Raw genomic sequence first — 18790 nt, 5'->3', positions numbered from 1 at the left:
TTTGCTTTCACATTATTGTTTGGGAATAAACTCAATGACTTATTCTTTTAATTGTTAAAAGCAATTCGTTCAAACTGCACACTACTTAATTGGCAATAGCAACAATCACACAACCTGACTCTAGCTGATGAACCAAAAGTAAGCATGAACATTTTGTTGGTATTCAATAAGCACTTGTTGATTGAGAGTTCCACTTTTTAATCTAGTCTGATGGTCTAGTCATTTTTATGTATATATACACATACTGATGGACATTCTCAGGAAATTTCTGAGTGGCAATAATGAGAACTCATTAGGTATGATTAATGATCTAATTTTTAAAAATCTAACTATCATCTTCTGGAGCAGATTCTGGTAACAACCCTTAGGGAAAATCCTTACTGACATAGTACTCAAACTTTCTGTTTTCCAGCAATGTCCCTTGTATTAAAATTAATCCCTGTTAGTATAACTGTAATTGTAAAATAGCCCTTGACAAGGAAGTCATAGTGATAATTATATCATTTTTCAGAGTTTAGAAAACAGAATAATTTTATACTAAAAAATTATTTTAAATTTCAGTCTTCCTTTAGTTCTGAATTAATATGACAAAAACTTACCAATGAACCAAAGAAAACGTATTTTCTAGGTAATGAAGAGCAAACAACATAAGCAAATAATACAAACAACACATTTATTTAAAAAAATAAACAGAAAATGCTGTTTGTCTGGTACATTTTCTCATGAAGCATAGATAAATGGCTATAAAAAACTATTATATGTCAAATATGAATTACAAATGAATTTTTAATTAAGAGAACTAATAGATGTTCAACACAGATGCTTAGTGTGCAGTTCAACTATATTTGACTTCTTGGCTGTTAATGATATAAAATGATCTTCATCAAAAAAAACCTTTTGATCCTTTTTTTCATTCGTTCAACCGCACTAATGCTTTTTCATTATTATTCTGTAGTTGTTTTGTAATCTGAGGCAAGTCCATTTTTCATTAGAGGACTGATATTTATAGAAGAAAGTGAAATCAATGTCTTGAGAATTCTTAAGTTTTTTGTTTTTAGATTCCTGCAAGAAACTGCTTGTTGTGGTCTCAAAACTTATGGGACCATCTGTGCAAATAAAAGCACACATCATTACCCTGAATGGAAGTGACAGTGCAAATATTAGAAGTGCATTGAGAAGTAATCAGTGGGAACTGATTTCCCCTCTTTCAACCAATATGGGGTGAAGGATTGAAAGCAAAATTTTTCAAACAGTTGACAACAATGCTGTTATTTCAATATGGCTTTGAGGGTGTACACGAAATGGCAAACATCCTCTCTATACATAGCAATATTCGATCCTAATACGTTCATTGCTGCAATGCTCCTTTGTTCAATTTCTTTCTGTCTACGTATTTTGAAATGATGTGTAATTCTGGCTAGAGATACCACCAATCTCTATACTTTCACATACCCATATGATAAAATCAATTTATAATTTACTAGCTTAATTGCTGAATATTAATCTTCTTGGTCTCACATCTAGGAATAGTTTATTTCCATAGTGAAATAACATGAGTTTGGTTTTTGTTTTTTATTGGCTTCTCATTTAGTCCTTTTGATCTATTTATTTTATCTTCTTGGTAATTTCTGAGTAAAGAGATTTAAGGCTGTGGCTTTTTTTTTCCCCCCCAAGGCTCTGCTCATGACTGTCGGACTAGAGGCAGATGATTTCCATGCAGGCCATATCAGTGATCACTTTGTGCTCCAAAATTGAGGGATTTGCTGTCTGAGATGGTCAGGTTGCTGTAAAATTAGATCTGGCCTCAAGAAGTCATAAATGATGAATCTGAACTGAGAAAAACGAATTGACATGCCTCCAAATAATGGTTTTCCTTCCAAGCTGAAGGAGCTGTCAGAAAAAAAAAAAAAAAGGACAAATGATCAGTTTAAACAGTAAGTTTAGTTTAACAAAAACACATGAAAATTATTGTAAGTAAGGCAATCATTTGTGCTAATAGTACACACAATTTAAAATTATTTGAATTACCAAATACTTTATTTTAAATGTCTAAACATATTTTAAACAGATATTTCCTTGAAATTTCATATATAAAAACATTATTTTATAACATAAGGATCAAAATTTAGCAGTCCAATAGTATGCTTATATTTAAAGGATCTCCTCTTATCCCTAACAGTTTTTGAACTTCGGATAAATTTGTCTATATGTAAATGTGTCCACTTCTCAAGGTATTTCTTAAATTTGCTGACAATAAACTTTTTTATAATGCTCAAAAAATAGTTATGAATTTCTGTCCCGTGAAAGTAGAGGCTTCATTTAAAACTAAAACCAAGAAAAGTATTTTCAAAACATTTCATAATATAAGAAAAATGAAATCTTTCACTGTAATCTATATTGTTTACACATACTATCAGATTGTGAAGGGATAGACTTTCCTTAATTCCGCAGAGCTGCCAAAGAACTAATTTATCTTTTCTTCATGGATACCTACAACACTTTTAAGTTATCACCACAAAATAATTTATACCCATATCTCTAATTAATGAATATATTTTTTGGAAAACAAAAAGAAATGAGGCCTAGACATGGTTCCCACCCTGCCCACGAAACACCAGATATGTCGAGCACCACTTACTGCAGAGTGTGCCTATGGTCTGTTTAACTTAGGATATAATAGAGAATATTTATGCTTATAGTTACTTAAAATAATAGGATAAGAAAGTTATGAAAATAAATGTGGTACTGTAATTAATTGATGAATACATTATTAGAAAAGTCAGAGACAAAGTAATGCCTTTAAGTATATTTTTTTATCCTCAAAAGTCCATCTGAGAACCCCCTCTTTTAAACCTTTCATTTTCAGGTAGACAAACCACAAATAACATATTGCTTTCTCCAATGTAGACACACAGACATACAGAAAGCAGAGTAACATTTAGTCCCTCTGTGACAAAACTATTAGTTATTATGCTATTAGATTAATAAGTGACAATTTTCATTATATTACCCAACTACTACTACAATGTCCTAGTACTAAATAATTTAAATAGTCAAAAAGAAACATAAGTAAATAACTTTCTCTCCCAACTCCAAGACTAAAACTAGAAAAATCACCAAACACAATAAGTCAATGTGGGGTCAAGGTTTTACTGTGGCTCATCATTTCATAAAACATCAAAGATGTTCTATTAAAGATACAGAATGTTAGAAGACACTGTTTCATAATGGAGTTGCTTAAGAAGATGCAAGAGCATATATGTAAAGAGAAGTAAAGAAAGCTGGGCTGAATTGCCCTGAGATTGCTGTAAGCCTGTTAGCATTGCTTGTGTCTGCTTACTTGTGCCATTTTGTATTATCTGGAAATATTAATATATGCCTATGTGCATGTAAAGTAATACTCAGGTTGTTACTAATGTATAAACAGTAATCCTATAATAATTAATATTTTGGTTTTACTATTAAATAAAAACAATACAAAAACATACAAAGATGACTTTCTACAAATATATGGGTACATAATTCATATATTTGGAGCAAAGATAATTAAACGTGCCAATTACACGTTTGGGGGTCTGCAATATGGGAGTATTTAGCAACCTTTACAATTGTTATAGCTTATTGAAACTGTTAAATCAACCTATCATTTATTCATTTGCTTATTCAAAAACATTTACTCATTACTAACGGTATACCAGCTACTGCTCCAGGAACCAGGGATACAAAAGCAATCTCCTGCCATCCATGGAAATTAGTACTCAAAGGGAAACAGACACACAAATATTCATAGTAAAAGATTTGTGCTATAATATAGGCAAATGTGAAAGAAAGGATGAACATAGGAGTAGTAAGCCTACAGAAGGTAACATCTGAATTGAGAGTTAAGGGATGGGCTGGAATTGTCAAAAATAATAAACTGCTATTAGTTATGAAATAAGGGTGTGTCAAACAGAGGGACCAGCATGGGCAGAGGCACAGAAGGGGGGGCCTGGAACCTTCAATATTGTGTAGCATAAAATTTAAAAGAGAAAAGACAGAAGTTTAGGAAGTGCATGGCAGAGGACAGGAAATCCTTTTATACTACATAAAAAAATAGATTTTTAGCCAAATGGTAATGGGAAATGTTGAAGCATTCTGATGAAGAGGAAGTGTGGGAAGTCCAATGGCAGGAAGGAGGAAGTGCATATGGCCAATATTGTCAGTGAAGAAATAGCAACACTATCTGAAAGCAATAACTAATAACTGCAGTTACAGGTACTTTCTTAATAGCAATTGAAGAAAACAAAATAACTGATTCCTTCTTACTAAATTAAGAGAGAACTTTATTCAATCACCATCTATTCAAGGTAACAGCAAGCATATTATGAGGCTTTTCCTGTTCCACCCATGTTTATAGGTATCTTGTGGAAACTGATATTCACCTCTCAGCCTTCAGTGGCCATATATGGAAGACAGGAAATAAAATCGTCTAACCACTAGAAGAAATCTATGTCTGCTGACCAGATTCTAAGATTGACTATTAAAGGAATGCGTTTAAGTGTCACTGAGTTTGGGAGATTTGTTACAGGTAGCCAGGCCTCTATCCAGATAGTATCAGATACCTATTTGATCAGTTAATATCAGGTATAATTGGTATAATTTGCCAATTTAATAACTTCATGGGCTTCCCTTATTATAGGTTTTAACACACATTTTTTAAACCTTCACATTCTTTTTATTTTTTTGTATATTTACTTCAAACATGGAGACATAAGACACCATCACTGTTATACAAGTTACATAAATTTACTCACTATTGAAATAATACAAAATTAAATTACATGCATCAAGGTCTTGTATAACCAAAAATGTATTGAAGTATCCTACATGTAAATGCCTCCTGACCCATTCTTCAGATAAAAAGGATTAATTTCTATATTCTGTTCAAAATGGCTTTGCTTAAAATCAATTAATTATGTAGCATAAATTTATTTACATTTTGAATGGAAGAGGTCAAAGTTTTCAAGTATTTCAAGGGTCATTTTTTCATTCTTGTAAATGTTTCCAGGCCCAAATGTGATATGCAAAATATGAATAAAATTAAATAATTTTTAGTCTTTGAATCATTATATGTCAAGTCAATTAATTTATATAAGTAACATTTTAAGTGACAGCATTTCTATGCATTAAGGGAAGCATGATTTAAAAATGTCAAATACAGCAAGCAGAGCTAAAGAAGAGCTAAAAATCATGCAAAATCGTTTTTCTAAACAGAAGGGTCTCATAAATAATTATTTATTTGTATTTTGGAAAAAAATTTATAATTTACTTCTTCAAAATCTATATTTATATGTTTTAAAATTATATAAATGTATAGATGAAGTATAGCTGTTATAAAATATATTTTATAAAACAAATACATAAATATATGATATATAGAAATATATACAATTTAAAATATTTTAAATGATAGGATGTGTCATGTGTCTGTTGCATTATAAAGAGTAGTAACTGTGAAGAGATCAAAATAATTTTAAAGAAAATCTCTTATTTCTCCTTTTTAACAGATACAGAATATTTTACTTAATTTAGTTAATTGAAAATGTATGGAATGCCTACTATAAACAAGGCATTATGACAAGCATGGAAAATGTAAGGATAAAAAGTCTGATTTCTAATATATCTAAACACGGAGCTAAATATACTTTATTGATTGTTCTATCAATCTATGAAGCAGCTACTCTTTCCATTTCCCAAGCAGGAAAATTCTGGTTTAGTGAGATTAAATCAGGGTAGCACTATGATCTGCAAGCCAAATCCACTTCCCCAAAGCCCCCCATTCATTTGATGCTCTAACCCCAGAGAAGAATAGTTGTGACAGAGATGGAGTGGCTCACAAGAAATAAAATGTTTACTCTCTAGCCCTTTACAGAACAAGTTTGTCAATCCCTGGCTTAATTTATCAGGAAATTATTTGCTACAACATTAGTTATGAACCTTACTTTATTTTTTTTCCAAATGTATTGCCAAACATGTAACAATTCAATTCATGTAACAAATATATGACTGTTCACACACATACATGGGACATTCATTTCCTCTCCAACGTACATTTCAGATGTGTGGAGAGGGGTCAGCAAAAACTTAAAATTGTATGGGATAGCATTGAATTTATTAGAATAATTAGGGCAGATTTGACATCTGTATAAGCACCACCCAACAAATGTGCCCATCCCCCAGACAGTGTGCACCACATCCATTAAAGTGGATTTACCCATCCCCACCTTCCCCCTCCCACCTGCCCGACACCCTATGGATGTTACTTCCCCTACGTGCACTATAGTATTGATCAATTAGTACCAACTTAACAGTGAGTACATGTGGTGTTTGTTTTTCCATTCTTGTGATACTTCCCTTAGAAGAATGGACTCCAGCTACATCTAGGATAATATAATAGGTAGTTCATCTTTTTATTTTTTTTTAATGGCTGAATAGTACTCCATGATATACACATACCATAGTTTGTTAATCTATTCACATGGATTAACATATTGATGGGCACATGGGTTGTTTCCACATCTTTACAATTGTGAATTGTGTTACTATAAACATTCTGGTGTTTATAGAATGTCTTTTTTTCCCTCTAGGTAGATGCCCAGTAATGGGATTGCTGAACCAAATGGTAGTTCTACTTGTATCTCTTTGAGGTATCTCCATATTGCTTTCCACAGAGGTTTAACTAGTTTGCAGTCCCACCAGCAGTGTATGAGTGTTTCTATCTTTCTGCATCAATGCCAACATTTATTGTTTTGGGACTTTTTGATAAAAGCAGTTCTCACTGGAGTTAGGTGATAATCTCATTGTGTTTTTGATTTTCATTTCCCTGATGATTAGAGTTGATGAGCATTTTTTCATATGCTTATTGACCATTAGTCTATCTTCTTTTGAAAGTTTATGTTCATGTGCTTTATCCTTTTTTTAAGGTTTTTATTTATTTTTTTCTTGCTGATTTTCCTGAGTTCTTGATAATTCTAGTTATCAACCCTTTATTGGATGAATAGCATACAAATATTTTCTCCCATTCTGTAGGTTGTGTATTTGCTATAGTTATAGTTTCTTTGGCTGTGCAGAAGCTTTTTAATTTGGCAAAAGAATCCCTATTCAATAAATGGTGCTGGGAAAATTGGATAGCTACATGTAGAAGACTGAAAGAGTCTCTGCACCTTTTACCTTTCACAAAAATCAACTCACGATGGATAACAGACTTAAACCTAAGGCATGAAACCATAAGAACTCTAGAAGAAAATGTTGGAAAAACTCTTATAAACAACAACCTAAGCAAAGAATTTAGGAAAAAGACCCCAAAAGCAATCACAGCATCAACAAAAATAAACAGGACTTCTCATTGCAATTTGGATAAAATGTTTAAAATTATATTTTACAGGTGTTTATTGTTGGAATAGAGGGATACAATTGAATTTTAAAACATTTTATATCTGACTAATTTACTCCTCTTTTTAAATTGGTTGTAGTGTGTTTTTGTTAATATTTTGGATTATCTAGATTAATAATCATATTGTCTATAAATATTGAGAATTTCATCTTTTCTTTTAAAAATTTAGATCTTAGGTGGTTTTTACCTCTGTCTTATTTCATTGTTTAGTATCTCTAATTTAATGTTAGACAGTAACAGTGATAAGAAATGGCCCATAAATTTTCGTATTATGATGGTTTATTTTTGTGGCAAAGCTTTGACTGCCTTTAATTCCATTCTGTTGGTATTGGTTGTTTAAATGTTTGTTTAAACAAATTTAATAATTTATATTTTTCTATAAGATAAACTATTTTATTTACATGTGCACATAGAAATCTCCTAAGTGCTCTTTTATTCTGATTTCTAAAGTTATTTATTTATTATTTTTAAGATATTTATTGATTGGTTCATTTAAACATGAAAATAATAAACTTTATAAACCTATATATAACATGTTAACAGAAATGACCTATTTTTATGAAAACTAGCTATATTCTCCAAAACAAAAAAAATAGTGAATATAATGGAATTGCTTTACATTTTTGTTAATATCTTCAATGTCAATTACCAAAGATAGCTGATTTCTCATATCTGCTTCGGCATTTAGTCTATTTTGATATCATGCATCATGTAGACTCTGAAAAACACCAATTTATTTCCTATTATTTTTCTTCTTAATCTTCCCTGGGGAAAGAACACATTATTTTTCAAAATAAAAGATGACTTTAAAAATCACGTTTTCATATTTAGGTTTGCTAGTTTTTATTAATTTTTTATCTTTATTATTTATCTTTCTCTCTTTTTTTTTTTTTTTTTTTTTTTGGTTTCTTGAGTTGAATACATACCTGCCATTTTGAATTTTATTGCTTTATAATACAGAATATAATAGTATGTTTGGTTCCAAATTCCCAAATATTTGTGTTTCTTAATGTAAATAAAGGGAAAGAAAAACATATTCTCTTTTTTTATGAAAAGAAAAATGACCCTGAATTAACTTTCAAGCTCTATTTTCATGGAAACCTGATGCTGGTAGAATATCAGCCATAATACCAGGCAACATTGCTTATAATAAAAATAAATCCTGATTGGTAAACTGCATCTGGTTTGGGAGAACTGTGAATGCCTCTAAATCTTCATGAGTTTTCTTGAGTGCAGTGTGTTCTTGTAAGTCATCATGATCTTTTCTATGGGCTTTTATATTCTTCTAAGAAGCCATTGTCTTGGGTGGCCTATTGTGGTCATGTGAGATGTCATTTATCAAAATGTCATTTGTGGCCGGGCGCTGTGGCTCACGCCTGTAATCCTAGCTCTTGGGAGGCCGAGGCGGGTGGATTGCTCAAGGTCAGGAGTTCAAAACCAGCCTGAGCAAGAGCGAGACCCCGTCTCTACTATAGATAGAAAGAAATTAATTGGCCAACTGATATATATATAAAAAATTAGCCGGGCATGGTGGCGCATGCCTGTAGTCCCAGCTACTCGGGAGGCTGAGGCAGAAGGATCACTCAGGCCCAGGAGTTTGAGGTTGCTGTGAGCTAGGCTGACGCCACGGCACTCACTCTAGCCTGGACAACAAAGCGAGACTCTGTCTCAAAAAAAAAAAAAAAAAAAAAATGTCATTTGTTTTATATTCTATGACATGTGGAGTGTGGTCAAGAGGAAGTATAGTGGAAGATTGTGCAGCACCTGCAACTCCTTACCTAGTTTTCAGATAGTGTAACTAACACCTGAGTACCCTCAGGATGGTGCCACTGATGTATTGTGATGTGCCCATGACAAAAGTATCTGATGATAAAGAGAATTTTGAATAGCAGATTCACTATTACCCTGTTAGGAAGAATTAACAAAAATTTAAAAAGTGCTACAATAGAGGCCATCGAGCAAGAGTTTCTGAGGAAAATGGAAAAAATTTCAAAGAACTTTCAAAGCTAGAAATTATATTCAATCCAGTTGTTAAAAGATAGGTAAGCAATGTGTCATCAGATTAAAAAAGGAAGGTAGGAGAAGAATTGTAGGTAGAAGTCCCTGGCTATTGGGGTGCTTCTTTTTATTATTTTGTTTAGATCAAGTAGGATTTGCTTTATGAATCTGGGCACACATGGGTTAGGTGTGTAAATATATAGAATTGTTATGTCTTCTTGTTAAATTGTTTCCTTTACCATTATATAATGTCCATCTTTTTCTTTCATTATTTTTGTTGATTTGAAGATTATGTTATCTGATATGAGAACTGCTACACCAGCTTTCTTTGGGTTTCCATTTGTGTAAAATATTTTTTCCATCCCTTCACCTTGAGTCTGAATGAATCCTTGTACATTAGATGTGTTTCCTGGAGACAGCAGACACTTGTCTTGTATTTTTTTATCCATTGAGCCACCCTATGTCTCTTCAGTGGGGAGTACAAGCCATTCACATTTATTGAAAGAATTGATAAATGGGGTGCATTTCTGTTCATCCTATTGAGTAGAAATGTGTTGCTTTGTTTTATCTCTTGAGCCATTGTGTATCTGGGCTCTGAGCTTTAGCTTTTGAATGATTTTATACTGGTGGGTTTCTGTTGTGCTGATCCGTGTATAATACAGGTCTGAGTACTTCCCTCAAGGCAGGTCTTGTCTTGAAAAATTCTCTCAGTGTTTGCTTGTCTGAGAAAGTCTTTATTTCCCCTTCATACGTGCAACTTAGTTTTGCAGGATACAAGATTTTAGGCTGTGCATTATTCTGTTTGAGAAGACTGAGAATGGGGACCCAATCCCTTCTGGCTTATAAAGTCTCAGTTGAGAAATCTGCAGTTAGTCTGATGGGTTTTCCTTTGTAAATTACCTGCTGCTTTTGCCTTATGGCTCATAGGAGCATCTCTTTCAGAAGAACTCAGTGCATTTTTTTTAGACATGAAGTGCTATCTCCTTTCACTTATCTAGTATATTCCATATTCTGGCCATGTATCAGTTTAAAATTATAAGAAGTTTAATTGTTTCTGTTATTATATGAATTTATATATATAGAGAGAATTGAACACATATGATTAAATTATAAAATGTTAGTTCTAGAGGCATTTTATTGTAATCTTTAAGTCCTATTAAATATCTAGCTACTTTAGAAAAACATTCCATTTCATGCTTCACAAATTATGAATATTGAGAAAATCACCTTGAAATGATTATATTAATATGATGAAAATGATATTGCTAATTCTAACTTTGTGTTTTAAGTTAATGTAAATAATTTCTTCCCATGAATCATCTATGATGTTTTCTAAAGTACAGTGTGATTTTCTTATGGCTTCCTTTGCTTTCCTGAGTCTGGCAGCAGTGCACATATTGACTAAGAAATCTGTACATCCATGAGCCAGACACACTAAATGAACTTTGAGTTAGCACTTGTCATATTGAGGATATTTGGTAAGTATGCATCTGTCTGACAAAGCAGCAGTTTAGAGAGATATTTAAGTCTTTCAGATTAGATGGTCATTTTTAAAAATAATTACCCGATAGCCTGAAATATCATGCATCTCAGAATTGCCCTTCTCATCTGAACTGGTGTATCAGACAATTACATTTAATAACACTAGCTTCAAATTACTAGGGCCAGCTACAAAATTTGGAGGCCTCAGTAAAAAAAAAAAAAAAAAAAAAAAAAAATGATATGCAGAGTCCTTATTCAAACAGCAGGAAAAAAGTTTTTCTTTTTTCTTATACAGTCTCTTGGGGTTTTATTTATTATTTAATGTCTTGTTCCATTTGACACAGGGATACTTACAAAGTGGAATTCAGACCTCCACACAACTTGGGGCCCTGCCCTGCATTTCAGAAGATATCATAGGACTGCCAGCGCAGTGGCCCTCACTGAGACAGAGGCAGCAGTGATCTCTGGGTGTGGCAGGGAAGTAGGCGGCCAGCAACCCATCCAGGGACTATGGAAGCACACCTGATAGGGAAGCATCGAGCCCTAGCACACTCTCCATGGTCCCATCAGGCTTCACTTCCAAAACACAGATCCAAAGATAAAGCTATTAAAATATCAAGACAGCAAATGTAGTGCATTAAACTCTTAAGTACAGGGGGACGTGGGTGTGGAGGGGGTTGCTTCTGAGCACAGGGCCCTGGGCCAATGCACTGGTCATGAAGCTGACTCTGCAAGTCTGTCCCAGATAGACTATTTCATTTGTCCCACTCCAAACCCTTACACTGAAATCCAAAATAACACCAACCACATATTCAGCTTAACTTAGCACGGTCCTTTATTGTATCAAAAGTAACTACAGAAGAATAATGTGCATAAAAGATAAGCAGTAACCTAAAGATAGGTATAAAAAATGCCTTAAAATACTTCTATACCAAATCAATATTTTTATTCATTTTTATAAGTAATTACAAATGCCCACTTCTTAACATTTTGATGTTTTTACATAAAAAGTAGAATTTGTATCTATCCCTAAAAACTTTATATTCTAAAATAAGGAGATAGCTTGTAAAGTCTCACTCTAATATATAAATACTTGACAAACAAATTTGGTAAAATTTCCTAAGAAAATGAGCTATAGATATAAATGAAGGTATGAAAGTTCTGTTGTCTGTGAAACATCTGTATTTACACAGCAAAGAACTATTATTTTAATATTATTTGAAACTGTATTTCTTCTTTTTGCATATGTGTATTCATGAGAACATGGTACCCCAAAATATCACCTTTGCATACTGGGTATTTTAGGTTGAGGGAGCTTGAGAAAACCACAGAAGCATAAAGGTGTCTCTGACCTTCTTCCACCGTCTCCCCTGAAGCAAGTCATAAAACCCTCACAAATGAGGTGCCCTCCTTCTACCTGGAGTAAAGGAATACTTATTTCAGAAGACAAAGGGTCACAGAGAAGAATCTTAACAAAGAGGCCTTGCTATGTTTCCTCTACTTTGTTACCATTAGATCATGCTTCTATAATCTAATCATACTTCTCCATAATTATCCACTTCCAAATCAAATCTAGCATAAAAAATACACAGATTTACCCATTTCTTCAGGTCTTCATTTTCATACAAATGCTCCCATGTCTCATAAAACTTATATTATATACACTTGTATGCTTTTCTCTTATTAATCTGTCTTTTGTTTTAGGAGCTTTGGCCATGACCCTAGAGAAGGGGAGAGAAAAGATATTTTTCCTACCCTGTGATATGTCCATGTAGAATATTATCAGTTTGCAAAAGAATGCTTTTCAATTATTTTGCTAATTAATTTAATTAAGTTGAAATCAATTTGGTAACATAAATTTTAATAATGATGGAAATAATGTTTTATGAAGGATGCCACTAAGGTTACTATGATGTAACTTTTTCAGATATTAATATCTTTATAATTATTTTAGTATGTAAGTTATAAGAAATATTAAAAAGTACATCTTAGAAGCCTAGGTCAAACCTAATTTGGAATATTTTGTCAACCTTTTGAAAAACTTTTATTATTGCTCTATAAATTGTAGGATTAAATATCAAAGTCAAATCCTCCCACAGAAAAGGAATAAATGATGAGAAGAAAAAGTCATCTTATTTTTCTTCCCTTTAGATTCCATGTTGAAAATATTACTTTGAAGAATGCTTTCTAGAAATCCTTTTCTACTGCTCACTATGGGCACAAATAAACCATTAACTAGTCAAGACCAACAACTTCTTATGATTAAGTGTAAATTCCAATCAAGAACACAATACTCCTTCCCTAGGATATATACAGTATTAATTAAACCATTCATTTATTTATTTGTTCATATGCTTAAATTATGTGCTATCCTGTAGTATTTCTTTAGTCATGGGCTAATGATAACCTTTTTATACGAATTGATTAACTAGCAAATGCTGACAAATTTTAAATGCAGTGGCTAATATAATGTGACAGTTTTGGAGTCTGGGGTATAAAATTATATTCTGTGCCACAGTAGGTCTAGGAGTCTGTATGAGATAGTTTTTGAAATTCAGTTTTTACATCTGTTAAAAAAATGATATAGACCTTAATATCTATCTCCCAAAGTTGGTAAAGAAAGTAAATAAGAACATAGGTAAAAATGAACTTGCAATGTTCATGCATTTCTTCTTCACAAAGAGACAGAAATATTGAATAAATATAAAATTTTTGTAGATAATTCTATAGAAGTTCAGAGCAAGCTGCCTGAGCACTTGACTTAAAAATAATTCCTAAGGCCACCTGTCACACCCTGATAGGAGATAGTGCATCCTGTGTCCAATCTCCCACGACTGAAGGAGATCATGGTGGCAGAATTGCCCAGGCATAAAACCAGAATCAAAATAACCACCTTGTCCTCTTCTTTTGCTGTTATTAACAATATCAACATGTGCCATTCCAAAGAGTTATAAATACTTCCCGATATTTAATTATTTTACGGTAATATGAGTGCATACTATAAAAAGTATAAATACTACAGGAACCAATTTGGAAACAGTCCCCAGGATCCTGTGCCCTTTTCCATGAACACAGAACAGCACACTAGATAAGAACACCTATGTCATCATCAGAGGAAGGGGCGGATCAGCAGGATAAAACACAGGTGTTTACTCTGGCTCCCCTGATCCTCACTAATGGTGTTCAGAGGATTGTTTTTTGTGTGTTTTTTGTTTTGTTTCTTTTGCTTTTCTGAAAAACCTCTGCTTTCAGAATGTTTTTTATCAACCTATAAGCTAAGCAGAAATTTTACTGATGCTAATGATTATGAATTGTTTTCTCCAAAGTAAAAATGTTTTTGAAAACCTCTTCTTCCTAAATCCCTATTTTCCTGCCCCTCCTTTTAATTTCCTTTTTTATTCACCGATGTGCTGCTCAGAGAAACAGTTGCAGCCAGATTGCAGAGTGCAGTGAAATGAATGGCTGTGATATTGATCCCTCCTTCTGGCGAAACTTCTTTGTGTAACTGCATTAAACCCTGCAAAATCTGATGTTAACATGAGCATATTCTACAGAGTTCCATTGGAAATGAGGCATGCTAGAAGAATGGAATTATTTTGTCATGGTGGAATGACTGTACCTTCAATTCAGAACAAAATTAAAATGCCAACATTGCTCCCTCTTCCTTGTTTAAACATTTATGTCAAACAACATTTACTTCTGCTTTTAATTTATTACATGAAACAAGTGATAACAATATTTCTCCTTCTAATATCCACCAATGTTTTTCAGTCATTAAATGTGTTAGACAAGCAATCAAATGCTGCTTCATCTTTATGAAATGGCATTTCTTTTTCTTTTTTTTTCTGGCTTTTAAATAAATGACAGGATGCCTTCGTGAATCAGTAAGCTGGATTTTATGGGTTATGATTTTATTAACTTAATATGAGCAGATTGACTAGTCGTCCCTCCTCAAGCACAGGCAGAGTTAGAAGTCAAAAACAGTTTTGTCAGCCACAACTAATCTGCTGAATAAAGTTATGTTGTAGATTGGAAAGGGAATCAGGGATTTTCCTGTATTATTAAGGCCACTGAAGCTACTGGACTTGGAAAAACATCTAGTTGTCTATGCCAGAAGGCATCTCTATTCTCCATTTCCTTTCTTAAAATTTTGTACTCAAAAGAAATTAGAAAGAAATAAAAATAAAATAAACTCTATTTAAATTTTATTTTTATTCTTCCAAAATGCTTTGTTCTTTAGTCAACCATGACTGAATCATATAAGACTAAGAGAGGAAAAATGCCTTGCTTCAACTACAATACAGTGATATTTCTGGAAGGTCCTTGTAAAATGCAGCATGAAAAAGGTGTCTTAAAATGGCTCTGTTTTACTTGAGGAGAGTAAGATATGCTACAAGTTTAATTGGCAGGTGTCTAGGATATTTTTTACTTAACCTGAGAATGGGTCAATTACTTATCACCTGCCAATGCTGCCATCATTATGAACTAGAAAATGGGATTATATGTATATAGCTACATCACCAATACTAAATAATAAAAAACAGATTACCCCTGTAAATCAGACCGACAACTGAACAATAAACATTTACTGCCATTGAACTTGAAATAAATCAAAGGTTCTGAGTATTGGAACATTTGCCAGGATAGTTCTCAAAATACAATCTAGTAACATATCACTTTAACACCAAAAAAATAAACTACGCTCTCAAATGGCCACTATCATATTATCTTCAGAATTAAATAGTTTCAATAATAGTGAAACCAAAATTTGTACTTTGGTTCAGGTGGGGTCTAACAAAGTATACTTTAATATTTCCTCCTTTACTTCCATGAACAATATATAAACAAGCAACACCTATGATTTATACATTTTCAATTTTGCATTATCAATGAACTCTGATTTTTAATGGATCCCCAGAATTCAGTGTGCTTCTTGATATAGAGGATTCAGTGGAACACAAACTTTATAAGGCATTGCACTATGTGTAAGTCAGAAGACCTAGTTTTCAGTACTTTTTTTTTTTTTTCACTTTCTAATTGGGTAACTAGTCTAGATAGTAAACTTTTCCTGTTTTCAGATTCTCATCTTTTAAAATGAGATTCATAGACAAGTGCTCCATAATAAACCAAAAAGGACAAAACTAACGAGAACAGAGGTTGTAGGCAAGAAGTAAGAAGCAGGTGAAGAATATATTCATACTACATTCAAGTCTTACCTGATAGCTCAAAATTGCTAAAAAAAAAAAAAAAAACTCTAATTTGAAACCAATAACAAATCATGTTTTAAGTCTAAAATAAAATATCTAAAATAAAATACAATAGCAATTTTAAATGGTATTACTTTGAAAATAAATGCTGAATATTGCAATAATAAGTGTGTTTAACTTTATTGATAAATGTTAACAAGCACATTGTCTAACATACAGCTGGCACTCAATAAATATGTTAAATAAATATATAAAATATTAAAACTCATTTGTTTAGTTTCATTGCATTTAAAGTATTAAGCTTCATAAAATGTTAAAAGAACATTTAGAACAAGTCTTTCATTTTAATAGATAAGGAAATGGAGGCCCTAAGAGGTAAGGAAGCTCTTCTAATCATAGCTCTGGCGATACTACTTCTTATTACTTTCTAATAAAACACATAATAAATATTTCACAAAGGCCAATTTTCTAATAAACGGAAACTCATTTGGTTAAGCACTTATCTGTTACGTAATTTTGATGGAAATTTTATTATACAATTCTTTTAATATCCAATAAAACAGAATACACAGGAGATAATTAAACCTTTTCTTAATTACTCACGTTTATAATTAAGACAAACAACCGTTGTTATGTTAGTGGTTATCAATGTCAGGGATGTCCGGTATTGAGCAAAGTACAGAATTTGCATAATGTCAATCCAATTATAGAATTTTTTTTTTTGACAATGTACATATGTGCCATGAACTGCTTAAGGTGCTTGGAAACAAAGGTGAAAGGATATTAAAGTACCAAATAACTTTTGAGCAGAAATATGAGAATAATGTACTCAGCCTGTGGGAATTGGAAAACTTCGAAACCTAGCTCCTTTATAAAAGATGAATAGAATTTCAACAAGACAGGGGAAATCATTTAAGCAAAGGACAGAGTAAGAAAAGTATATATCCAGGGACTGCAAGAAATCAATGCAGTCAGAGCCCGGCATTCAGAGGGGGTAGTGACAGCAGGAGACAGGGCCACAGACGGAGACTTGAAGGGCATTCCTAAGATACTGATTGCCCTGCCACAGTTAGGATGTTGCCATATAGATAATGGAGAGAGAAATCTTTAGTGTTTTTACTTGGAACATGGCCTGATCAGATTTGCAGTTTAGAAAGACAACTCTGCAGGGCTGTGAAGAATGCAGTGGAAAAGCACAGAATCAGGAATAGCACTTAGGAGCCTATTAATGTGATTTTTCAAATAAAAGAGAATGAGATATTGAACTGAGAAAATGGCAACAGGAATTGAAAAGAGAGAATGGATTTGATTGATATTTCGCATGTAGACTGGGCAAAATATGAAAAATAATTGGAGTTGAAAATGGAGGAGTGAGGAAGATATTCCATTGTTATTTCTGGTCTAGTGAGTTGGATTGACAGCAATACCATTTCTGGAAATAAAAGGTGAGGATAAGGAGGAGGTTTGGGGACATACATTGTTAACTGCGTAGGGTATACTATTTTGCTAACCATCTAAGCAACATGTATCACAAAGAATATTTAATGTATTCAAGTGCAAATCATAGAAATGTTGGTTAAAGTGGGAAATCTGACTTATTAAATCACAAACTCTCCAAAAGGAACTCTACTTGTCAATATTATTTCTATTAATAAAAGAAGATTCAATTGGGAATCTTTAAACTTCATTTCAGTGTCATGCTTTAATTGAATAGGGTCAGAGAATGTGCAGGCAAACAATGCCTGAAAGAGCAATTTGGCCGAACAGGAGGAAAATAAAATTTGATTAATACGTTAAAACTCTTTGAGGTTGTGAATAAATTCAATGGCTGGCTTTGTGAAGTTATAAATACATTAGAGGATCAAATGAAAGCTATAGACCTAACTCCTTATAAATATGCAGATTTGCATATACCTAACATTTTGTTTATGATTTCAAGATGGTCTGACTCTCTTGCATTGCATGGATCTCAGCTTAAGAGCCTGCAGTTTAGGGTTGAATAAGTTTAGTAGTGAAAGATAATATTTAAAAAATCAAATATAGATTTAGAGGTATCTCTTTAGCACTAATAGGGAGTGATCACCATCCCAATAAACTCATAAAGATCAGGGTTTACAACTCAATACTATTAACATTTGGGCTTGATAATTCTTTGTTGAGGCTGGGGAAGGGGAGATTGGGAATAGCCTGTGAACTGTAGAATGGTTAGTAGCATCTGTGGCCTCTTCCCACCAGATGCCATTAGCAGCCTGCAGTTGTGACAACCAAAAATGTCACCAGACATTTTCAGATTTCTCCTGGGAGTAAAAATTGTCCCATTTGAGAACCATTGGCATAGGCAATGGCTTTTACGTTTATAAAACTCACATATAGAAAATTACTAATAAGTTAGGAATTATCTTTCTGAAGAAAAAAAAATTCATGAGAAAATTTTCTAGAACAGAACTACAGTTAGCAAGCAGCTAAGGCCATATAACTGGGATCTCCTGTTTATGTGGAACAACACACAATATTTTCTCCTGCATCCCTGTACTCACATAGGAGTGAAAATTATTCCTTCTCCATAGATAGCTAAGAATTGTGCATTAAATTCTTAAATCATAGCAGTTGCCTTTTATTTGTTTGCTTCCTCTTAAAAATTAATTTCCTTTTTAAGAAATTAACACTCAAA

General features: G+C 32.8%; 1 protein-coding gene across 1 annotated transcript in view; it reads right to left on the bottom strand.

Moving 5' to 3' along the window:
• Window positions 1–686: 686 nt before the first annotated feature.
• PRR16 (proline rich 16) overlaps window positions 687–18790 on the bottom strand; it is a 285594-nt gene continuing 267490 nt past the window's right edge. The window contains exon 3 of the transcript XR_012921726.1: window positions 687–1890. The gene's annotated coding sequence lies outside the window, so the exon portion shown is untranslated. The remainder of the gene's footprint in view (window positions 1891–18790) is intronic.

This window comes from Microcebus murinus, chromosome 11 (assembly GCF_040939455.1).
Source record: "Microcebus murinus isolate Inina chromosome 11, M.murinus_Inina_mat1.0, whole genome shotgun sequence".
Lineage (NCBI taxonomy): Eukaryota > Metazoa > Chordata > Mammalia > Primates > Cheirogaleidae > Microcebus > Microcebus murinus.
Note: the sequence above shows the minus strand (reverse complement) of the source record. Positions and strands in the feature narration are given on the sequence as shown.